Source organism: Adiantum capillus-veneris, chromosome 6 (assembly GCF_014529385.1).
Source record: "Adiantum capillus-veneris isolate H3 chromosome 6, ASM1452938v2, whole genome shotgun sequence".
NCBI lineage: Eukaryota > Viridiplantae > Streptophyta > Polypodiopsida > Polypodiales > Pteridaceae > Adiantum > Adiantum capillus-veneris.
This window is the reverse complement of record NC_140936.1, coordinates 126,207,804-126,218,917: the sequence shown is the minus strand read 5'-3', so window position 1 is coordinate 126,218,917 and position 11,114 is coordinate 126,207,804. Positions and strand designations below refer to the sequence as shown.

Sequence of the window (11,114 nt, the reverse complement as noted above, 5' to 3'; positions counted from 1 at the left end):
TGTGAAGCAAGAAGACTGTCTCTCTCCTTCTCAAGCTTTAATGGAAAGCTAATCACCTACTCCAAGCTTGTGAGAAGGGAGGCCTACACTAACGACTCTTGGCTCTGTGATGCAAATCCAACCAAGAGCCAAGCTTCAATGCATGCTCATCTCCTCTACCATGATAATTACTAAGCTATGCTATGATAATATGAGTGATATGTGAGGAGATGTACATCTTTCTCGTAAGACTACTCCTTGTTTCTCTCAATCTACTCTCATACCCCGCTAGTCTCACCATCTTCGAAGGTGTGTGAGGTGTTGGGTCTAAGATGGTGAGGGAATTGATGTTGTGTTTTATAAGTTCCTTAGTGCTTGAAGCTTCCATCTTCATTGCACTAGCTAGTTATTGAAGGAACACAAAGAATTGTATTGTAAAATGTCTCTCTTGATGGGGGAAACCTATAATACAAAGCCTTTTGGAAGGGGGACCGACTCCATATAAATCCGGTCCTCAATTGTTGTCAATAGCTTAATTTCTCTCTCTTTTGAAGTATTGTTCATGCCTATCTAACTAGGTGTTATGCTTTTTGTTGCTCTCTCCACCCAAGCACTCTTGCTATGCTCACTAGGAATCTATTCTAATGAAATGCTCACTATGCCTATGTTATAGAATTGATATTTTATTATTTATGCAGCTGACAGGTGGCAAAAGCATCAACAGATAATGGATTATGTAGAAGGATATTACTTTAAGTTATATTAGATTATTCAAGTGCTCTTTATGAGCTTTGGCCAATTATGTCCGGCCGGCCAGTTTGTACACACATTTGACCATTCAAGAAATCTATAAATCAAATACGTGCAAGAGGGAAATGGTCACTCTTGCACGGGGGGAGATTGCACCCAATGTCTGTGTATTCTTCTCGCCTCTCTTCTTCTCTCTCTCGTCGTGCCGGCGCAGCACTCTGCTCTAGGAGGTGCGTCTGCACGTGCTCTTCTACTCTCTCTCGCTCTATGTCTCTCTCTGTTCGCGTATGTCATTGATTATGTGCGTGTGCGACGATTCAGGTATACCGATTTATCGTTTTAGGGTATGTATTGTGTTACCATGAGTATTTTGCAGGGCCATCGCTCATCCATTTGTAGCAGTGGTATCAGAGCGTAGGCTACGCTCCAAGACTAATGGTTATGATCGATAAGTAGCAGCTAAGTATTTTTCTTTCATGCGTTTGGAAATTCCATTAATTTCTTCACTTTGTAGTGATTAATGTTGATTGTATGATGTAATTAGTGAATTTTTGAAATTAAAATGGAGTCCTTTCTTTATTGCCATAATATAGTGATTGTTAGTGTAATTATTTTCATTGAACATAATAATAAATGGATTAAAGTATATCGGAATACTCAATTACGAAAAAAAAAGAGGAATATCACATAGCCTTGTATAGGACATTACGAAGAGGAGAATCTCAGTCAAGAATATCTGGATACAATTCACATCATAGGATGCAAGGAGGAGTTTTGAGACTGTAGAAAAAAATCGAACCTAGTTGGAAGTAGAAGAAGCAGGATCAGTTTTTTCTCATCGGATAAGTCTTTCTTCCCAAGTTGACGAAACAACATAGAATCGGATTGACTGTGGGATGCAACCGGTAGAGATAATGGTCAAAGTAGTCGTCCACTCTTGATACGCGCTCATATAAGCAAGTGTGTAGCTTGTGGTCTTGCCCTTGGCTTGGGCGCACACCTCACCTGCCACTGCAAAAAAAAAAAAAAAAAGCAAGTTGAGCATGCTTTGTCAGCGGGCATGCCTTGAGTAGAACAACCCCTACTAGTGTGTCAACAGACACCAAAAGTCTCTCGCCACAACATCAATCAGAACCCTCTACGTCAATAAACACCATACGGCCAGTCGATGCCACTCCCATGGAAGCTATAAATCCACTACAGCAATGATACATTCTCTTTGTTAGGTGCTGTAGAGTGGCAAAGGTGCCTAGCCCTCACCCATGCAGCGCAAGCCAATAGGTATTTCTTGGGTAGTTACACTCGCCGTGGTGGGCACTCCATGCAACCAACTAATCATCCCCAGCCACTCAACCGACCCCGCTGCCAACCAACCGCTTACATGCAAAGTGGAAGAAAAGGACCCTCGTGATGGATGGCCGCATATAGACCGGCATGCAACTCTACTGATGGTCACGATGGCGGCTAAAGCATGTAGTCAATGCTAATTTTCCATGCTCACTCTTTTCGGCGACACTCATAGAGCTACACCAGTCTTTATCTCTCTCTCTTTCTCCTCTCTCTCTCCATTAATCTCTCCCTTGCATGGCGGCGCCACTGATTGTTGATTCTTCTTTCTCCCTCTCTCTCCCTCTCTCTCCAGCTCGTAACCTGCAGCAGCCCGTCAGCTCTCTCTCTCGTGTTGTGACGTACCCAACCAATCACCAACATGCATGCTTGATGCAGCCCTCCATCAACTCTCTCTCCCTCTTTCTCTGCGCATGCTAACACACACTCTCTCCTTTTAGTTGGCAGCCACACCAGCGGCTACACACAAACTCGTCCCTGACGACCACTAGAAAATGTGTAGCCTCTCTCCATCTCTTTCATGCTATGACGAACCCTATCTCTCTCTCTCTCTCTCACACACACACACTCAGGTTGGAGACTTTTCTTCTTTAGGGTATAATTTTTCAAATAGATAGCCGCTTGCGAGAGCTTTTCCCATCTTAGAAAAGCTATGTCAATTTCACCTTCAGTATCTGCTGCTTTTCGAGCTGCTTCATCTCCAGAAAACTGATCGAAAATGTGTATTGCTTCAGCATTCTGACCTTGAAGAGCATATACGTGTACTGTTCCTGCTTCTTGGAAAGCTTCAGTTGCTTGAATGTAGACTGCTGCAAGGCTTGGATCATCTCGAGCGACTAGTTGTCTTGCCTTCAACTTGACAAAATAAGGGAGGGCTTCTTCAGCCTGTCCAAGAGACATTCTGCATCTAATCAAATCAGCTTGGCTTGCAACTTTAAATAAATGAGCTAATAGCTGAGGGCAGTCTTCTCTAAGTGCCGTAGAATCAGTTCCAGGTGTTCTGCTTGCTTCAAAGACTTCTCAAACTCGCCTGCTATCTGTTGTATAAAGGCAACAACATGCTATAAACTTTGCGATTGTATCTTTGATGCGTATGAGTATTTCAAATCCCTTTTGTGCATATAACAAAGGCTTTGCTGGCTCCTTGTGCCACTCTCCTAGTGTGGCACATGCTTCGCCTATTCTCTGTTATTCTTCAAGAGTAGCAGATGACTCCACCTGGACGAGCAAGTCTCAAGTGTTTGAAAGGTTTTTGGGTCTGCGTCCTTGTCAGAAGCCAGCTTTAGTTTAGTTACTATATCCTTGAATGCTTGCAAAGCCTCTTTAGTTTTGGAACAAGAATCTTGAGCCGCACCAAAGGGCATTGGCTTTGGAGTGAACTGTTTTATGTGGACTTTATATGACACACCCAAGGCATCTAGCTTGGCTAGCACATCTTGATCTAGACCGTGGATGTGGAAGCATCGGTAACTGCTGCTCTAGGTACTAAGCTGTATATGCTGTGAGTGTCGAGGTACCCCAACAAGGCTGCCATAATGGTCTAGAAATGTGTGGGCTTTGAAAATGCACGATCGCCCATCCTGTAATCCTTGAAACTACGAGCTCTTCTGGTTCTTTCATGGTCTCCTTGCGCCTTGCGTGCTTCTAAGCAGAGCTTTAACAAATCCGCGAACCACTAGTAGATTTTTGCTCAAAGAGTTACGGCATGCTACATGAATAGTGTGCCAAGATAGAACTCTTTCCGATACTCATGGAAAATTTAATTGCTTCTTGAAGCATAAACTAGGTCAAGTTCGTATTTGTATAGAAAGAACAAAGACTCGTGGACATAGGAGGTACTCTCTGACACTAATCATAATATAATTTACATAGCTATCTTGTATAACTCAGACCATTCAGTTTCTTCATCATTTGTGTACATTTAGCCTTAGAAATCTTACACATTAAAAAGAAAAAAAAAAGGGTGCATTGTACATATGTGCTCAAGCTGGGGTGGGCGCTCTCAAGCTTGAGCACCTTAGCACCTACCTGAGTTACTATCGCTTGGACAACCCTCATTGCCGAGCATCCACGGGAATTGACGACGACGACGATGATGATTTTAGTCTGACATTGTTAGACTTTTTGTTTTGGTTTTTCACCTTCATTTTCTTTTAACTACCTAGGCATTGGATTAGATCATTAAGGATTGTCTCAGTTTGGTCTCGTAAGCTTTTTGAAGACGAGTGATAACATTTCATTTCATTTCGCTCTCGCTCATTCCCCTCCCTGCATCGCTACTTACAGCGGCAAACATTGATGAAGTTCTTGTGCGAGCAGTGCCATACTTTCTCCGACAATGTCGGACAGTGAGGCGATGATGATGATGGTTTACTTCGACAATTTTAAACTTTGAGTTTCAGTCTTTCACTTTACTTAACTTTAATTATTAGATCCATTGCACTTGTATCACTTTACTTTCATAGGTCATTTTGGACTTTTAAAGACGGTTCATATAACATTTTATTTCATTTCTCTCTCTCTCTCTCTCTCTCTCTCTCTCTCTCTCTCTCTCTCTCTCTCTCTCTCTCTCTCTCTCTCTCTCTCTCTCTCTCTCTCTTCACACAACCCCCCGGCCACCTTGTTATGTTGACATCAATAATGTTGTATTTTTGACAATTGAAACATATATCTGTATAATCATAATCCAATAATTAAATATATATAAAAAGACATTAAACTAAAGTATATAGCGAATGAATGATATACTAATTGGACAATATATATATATATATATATATATATATATATACTAATCACGATGTGTGTGTTCTATTGATATCGACAGTGACTGTAGTTCAACTAGGTGCATCAGGATCATGCTCTGTATTAATTTCTACCAACCTATTGTCATTTAACCTCTAGCATCTACGTACGACTCCTTCACAAATTAATGTTTGTTCATCATTTGATGTTATTAATTGTTATGCACACATATCGACCATAGTTGAAAATTGCATAAATTACAAATTTCTTGGGATTTTTTAAATTCAAAGTTGTCCTCTTTAAATAGCTCATTCTTATATTCTCACCTACTACTTGCACTGTATGAGATTTTTTTTACAGCTACTCATGTGAGCTAAGGTACTCTGGGACATTGAACAACAGTTTGTAAGTACCCTCATACTCACACATGCTTCAAATTGATTCCACACATGTGATAAATGTTTTATTTTTATGCGTTAGCCTAGTCCATTGGTCATGGACACACAGATTCGCCGCACGTCGTTGATTATGTGCGTGTGCGACGATTCAGGTATACCGATTTATCGTTTTAGGGTATGTATTGTGTTACCATGAGTATTTTGCAGGGCCATCGCTCATCCGTTTGTAGCAGCCTATGCTATTTTCCGCTACACACAAGTTACTAGGCCATTAAATGTTGCATTGGTATCAGAGCACAAGGTTTCTCTTTTCTTGCTCAACAAGGGAGGTCATCAAGCTAGCTATAAATGATTGATATTATTAATTGCAATTGAGTAAGTAGAATAGGGATTTTTCAGCCTTGTAGTGCTCCTGCCTTCGTGCAGATAACGGGGCATCACCGTCGAGAGCTATGATCTTAATAGTGGAGTCTTACGGGGCTTGCCTACGGCTTAACCACTATTGAGCTATTAGAAGCTTGACAGGAGCCGATGATGTTTTGGTGTTGAACGACCCTCACTTCTATTCCTTGCAATTAATGGTATTCGAGCCACGGATACAATAGCTTGAGTGCTTTTCTAAAGGCGTAAAGAGGAGTAGCAACTAGGGCTTGGCAAAGTACACCTAAAAAGTGTTAGAATGGCTGACAATAGTAAAGAGAATGAGATTGATGTTGATAGCTTTGATTTTGCTAATGAGCAGGCTACTAATGATGCCCCTATGCTTGTTAACTACCTTGTTTTTAGGCTTCAACAAGCCATGGGCAATCCATCCCTCCAAAGTGATGTGCAACGGCAGCTTCGTGCTCATGGGATTCTCCAAGCTCCTTACCATCATGAGAGAGTACCTAGGAAGCCTCCTTGTGAGACTTCCAAAAGAGGCCTCTCTCTGATTTGGAAAGAAGAAGAGGATCCATACAAAGGGCTCAAAAATTTTCTTCTGGATGACGCATCTCCTTCCCAAAGGAGAATTCAAGAGCCCCCACCGAAGGAACGAGAAAGAAGTGAGTCTCTTGCCACCTCGACGGAGATGGCTCCACGAAGACGGCGGGCAAAACGCTCTCCATCACCTCCTAAACGGAGAAGACCATCGCAAACTTCTCCACACCATAATTCAAAGAGGGATGAAAAAAAGCAAGAGAAGAAAAAGGCAAGAAAGAGGCCACCCTCTTCTCCATCTTCTTCATCCTCTTCCTCTTATGAAGAAAGTGATGGTGCAGACAAAGAGAACCAAGGCGAGAAAGAGGTCACCTTCTTCTCCATCTTCCCCAAATTCTTCATCTTTTGAAGAAAGCGATGGTGCAACTTTTGAACCATAAAAAAGAAGAGGCCATAGGAAATCCTATGCCGCGTGGAAGAGGTCGTCCAAGCTAAAGAAGTTCAAAGAGGGAGGAAAAGAGCATCTCTTTTCTTACCTACGATGGCACCTTTGGTGCTAGGGACAAAGTCTTGGCCTTTATCCAACAATTCGATGCGGTGTTTGGAGATGAGGGCTTCACAGATTCCTCTAAGCTACGCCATGTAGCCATGCACTTTCAAAAGACCGCCAGCCAATGGTGGTCTAGCCTACGGGCAAATGGTGAAGCTCCATGAACATGGAAAGCTTTAAGAGCTTCCATCATGAAGCAATTTTTGGCCACAGATGCCAAAGACAAAGTACTCACCGAATGGTGAAGCTTGAAGCTCTCTCCCTACGAATCCATTCATAAATATGTAGACAAGTTTTGGGACTTACATCTCAAAGCTGCTGTCTTTAAAAAGATGGATTTTGGAGAGCAAAAACAACAATTTTGTGCGGGCTTAACTAAATAAATGGTAGAGTATGTTAACTCCCAAAGGACACACACCATATTTGCGGTTACACCATACTATGGTGGCTTCTCGAATCAATTTCCAAACAGGGGCTAAGACAAATTCTAACCCCACGAAAAACAAGGGTTCCAATGAGCCTAGGGGGAAGGACAATGTCCAGAAGTCTCCTAATGGCAATTCCAATAACAACAAAGCTAAGGAGAAGGGAGTTTACAAAGGCAAAAACAAACTCTCTCCTGAAGAGCTTGATCGTTATTGCAAGTATAACCATTGTTTCAAGTGCGGCGAGCAAGGGCATGCGTACCGCGCTTGTCCCCAAAAGAACACCCGCCATGAGCCTCCTAGAGCTACCTTGGTTGAAATCCAAGAAGAGGAATCTCACCACAAAGGATCTCCTTTATGCCATGCTTGGGGAAAGGTAAGAGAACATGATGCTTTTATTCTCTTTGACCCTGGTTCTACAATTTCATATCCACAGAGTTGGCCACCAAGCTAGGCATGCAAGCCTATGAGATGGGAGATGTCCTATCTGCAGATGGTGCTTTCAAGGGGCAAGAAGCTTCAGTCACTCCCTTATTTGGGAATTGAGGCTCCATGTCCAAAGCTATGTGGACAAAGAGGACTTCTTTATCGCTCCTCTCAAGCACGAGGATGTAATCCTAGGGACACCATGGTTTGATCGCATGGCTGCCAATGTTAATTCCTTGAAAGAAAAATTTACTTTAAGTACAAGGAAAAAGATATGTACATAAATGCCAAGGAGTTGGGTAACACCATACCCGTTGTACATACGCAAGCTTTCAACAAGTCAATAAAGAGCTCTATTTCCGTGTACATGATTTTTGTTAAAGATTCTCAAAATGAACCTAATGCTTTAACAAAAGAAAATATAAACAATCACAAATAATTAGAGTTACCTAATTTTCTCAAGGGGTTTCAAGATGTCTTTATTGATTTTACATCCCTTGTGAACTAGCTCCTAAACAAGGCAATGATGACCATGCAATTGAACTTCTTCCAGGAAGTTCACCGCCTAACAAACCTCCTTATAGAGTTTCTCAAGCTCAACAAGAGGAGATTATGCGGCAATTGCATGAGTTAGTTGAGAAGGGCATGGTTAGGCTTAGCTCATGTCCATTTTGTTCACCCGTGTTATTAGTGCAAAAGAAAGACTACACATATCGCATGTGTGTCGACTATAGAACACTAAATAGGATCACTATCAAAAATAGGTTTCCCGTTCCACGGGTAGAAGACCTATTTGATAAGCTACAAGGGTCCACCTACTTCAGTAGGATTGACCTAAAAAGTGGCTACTATCAAATAAGGATAGTTGATCAAGACATTGTAAAGACCGCATTTCGCACTACGTTTGGTCTTTACGAATACATTGTCATGCCTTTTGGCTTGACCAATGCACCAACCACATTCAACCGCTTGATGGAGAAGCTATTCAGGCCTCACTGAACCTTTACTGGAGTGTTCTTTGATGATATCATCATCTACTCTAATTCACTAGATGAACACAAGCAATACCTCTAGGTAATATTTCAAGTCTTAAGAGAGAATAAACTTTATGTTAATCGAAAGAAAAGTGATTTTTTCTTACAAGAGATTCAGTATTTAGGTCACATTATCTCTCAAGATGGCATCCAAATGGATCCATCAAAGTTAGAGGTAATAAAAGGATGGCCTAAACCAAGGAATCTTCATGAACTAAGAAGCTTTATAGGTATGTGTGTATACTCTAGACGCTTCATCGAAAAGTTCTTACTAATAACAGGACCATTACATGACCTAACAAAGAAAAACATTAGGTATACATTGTCTGCCAAGGAGAACAATGATTTCGAAAAGCTTATCTCTCAACCTGTGCTTACACTACCGAATCTCTCAAAGCCATTTGAGGTCCAATGTGATGCTTGTGGTGATTGCGTTGGAGTTGTTTTACTCTAAGAAGGGCACGCCATAGCCTATGAAAGTCGAAGGCTGGACCCTGTTGAGCAAGCTCTAGGCATATATGAAAAGGAATTCCTCGCAGTTATACATGCCTTAAGACTCATGGAAGCATTATTTATTGGGGACTCCTTTCATTCTGCGGACGGATCACCAAAGCCTAAGTACTTCATGACGCAGACCAAGCTCTTCAACGAACAAATGAGGTGGGCAAATTTTCTTTTGCAATTTCATGCTTCCTTTACACATTCGATCAGACGACGCAGATACTACTGTGACATTAGATGAGATGGACGAAGGTATGGCAGAGGAAGCTGATAGATATACAAGGGATGACGCAGACGAGGCAGATATGACACTTGTAGATGAAGATGCAATGGATGAAGACAATCTGCCAGAATGAGTTGGGGCAGAGTTATGTCTGCAATTAGAGATATACGATGATACGGTGCAAGATCTTATCGATGATGCCTCACTCGTCGAGGCCTAGGCCTGTAAGTGTTTGTGTGAAGACGTTAATTTAAAATTAAGCTTAAAGTTAATTTAAACAAAGGTGTTCTGACACTTTCTTTTACTTTCTTTGTGTAGGACTTTAGTATGGCAGACCAGTTTCCAGATCCCGCTTCTATCAGTGCAGATGCATTTATGGGCTTCGTCATACGGATGATGTCCACTCAGATGGCAAAGGCATCTCAGTACTGGGTAGCCAGAGGCACGGGTACTACGCCTCCGGGCTTCACACCCGAGGGTCCGACGCCTATGGGGGGGACACCTATGGGGGGGACGCCTATGGGGGAGGGGACACCTATGGGAGGGGGGGATGCCTACGGGTACGACACCTGCGAGGTCTCCCATCACGACCACTTCGACACCTAGTGGTGCAGTAGAGGCGGTACGTCCTCATCTCCGTAGCACAGGCGCACTCACCGATCTCGATGATCGTCAGGTCGAGGTGGTGGTTGCTGTGGAGGAGGGTCCACAGATGCTTCGACCCCTCCTCGCTCACGACCCCCTTCCTACCCAGGCACACCTCTTGACACACCTCTTAGCACACCTCGGACACCTTGGGGGGCACACGATCCTAGTGCCTCCAAGATCTATACTGTACGGGCACATGGTTCTGTTGACATGGATAGAGTCGGGACTGAGATGAGACAGCGGATTCGCCAGCTCGCGGAGCTGCAGTTTTCGGGACCAGCATTCTAACGCCTTGGCCTGAGCAAGATCGCGACAAAATCAATTATATAGTGGAGACCATCATGAGAGAGTATCAGCCTGCTCCGGGTTCAAAGGATCTTCCGAGGAGGTGGATCAAGGGTGTTGCACGGGACATCGTGAAACATCGGCGAGATGCAGCTTGACAGGCTTTCAGGACCGGCTCGCCGAAGCCTTCGGGCATCCCACATGAGACGTGGCAGCAGATTAGGGTGGATGAGCGGACAACGGACACGCGGTTCAGACAGCAGCGTCAGGCCGCGCAGATACGACAGATGACCAAGGGGACATCTCATCTTGGCAGTGGAGGCTTCGACACCTTTCGCTATGAGTTTGTGAGTTTCCAATCCAATCCTAGCTGACATTTTTTTAAACGTGATGAATCATGTATTCTTATTACTTTGAATTTTGTATAAACGTAGAATCTTGCAATGCATCGAGCCCCAACACGCCAGGAGGAGATAGATGGATATCGCAGAGGTATTTATGAAGTATTGAATGATCTTGATGCTTCAGGAGAGCCTGTAGACTGGGAGGCCTTAGAGTCTCGCTGATCGATTGAGGTGAGACGTTAATATGTGTGAGTTGATTTAATTAAATAACTATATGTGAAGTAATATCAATACTAATTTTGTGACTTGCCCTATGTGCAGGTTGTGACGCCTAGTCATCAGTGGATTTCATATATATGTTTGTGAGACACAGACACGCTTCTGTGTCTCTTTTTTGTATAGAAATGGTTATGGTTATTGTTCAGACATGGTTATGGTTATTGTTTTCCTTATGGTTATGGTTATTGTCATTGTATAGACATGGTTATGGTTATTGTTCTTGTATAGACATGGTTATGGTTATTGTTTTGTTTATGGTTAT

General features: G+C 42.7%; 1 pseudogene; it reads right to left on the bottom strand.

Annotated features, from left to right (window-relative positions):
- Positions 1-1,853: 1,853 nt before the first annotated feature.
- LOC147456232 (uncharacterized) lies at positions 1,854-4,134 on the bottom strand (annotated as a pseudogene).
- Between the last annotated feature and the right edge of the window lie 6,980 nt (positions 4,135-11,114).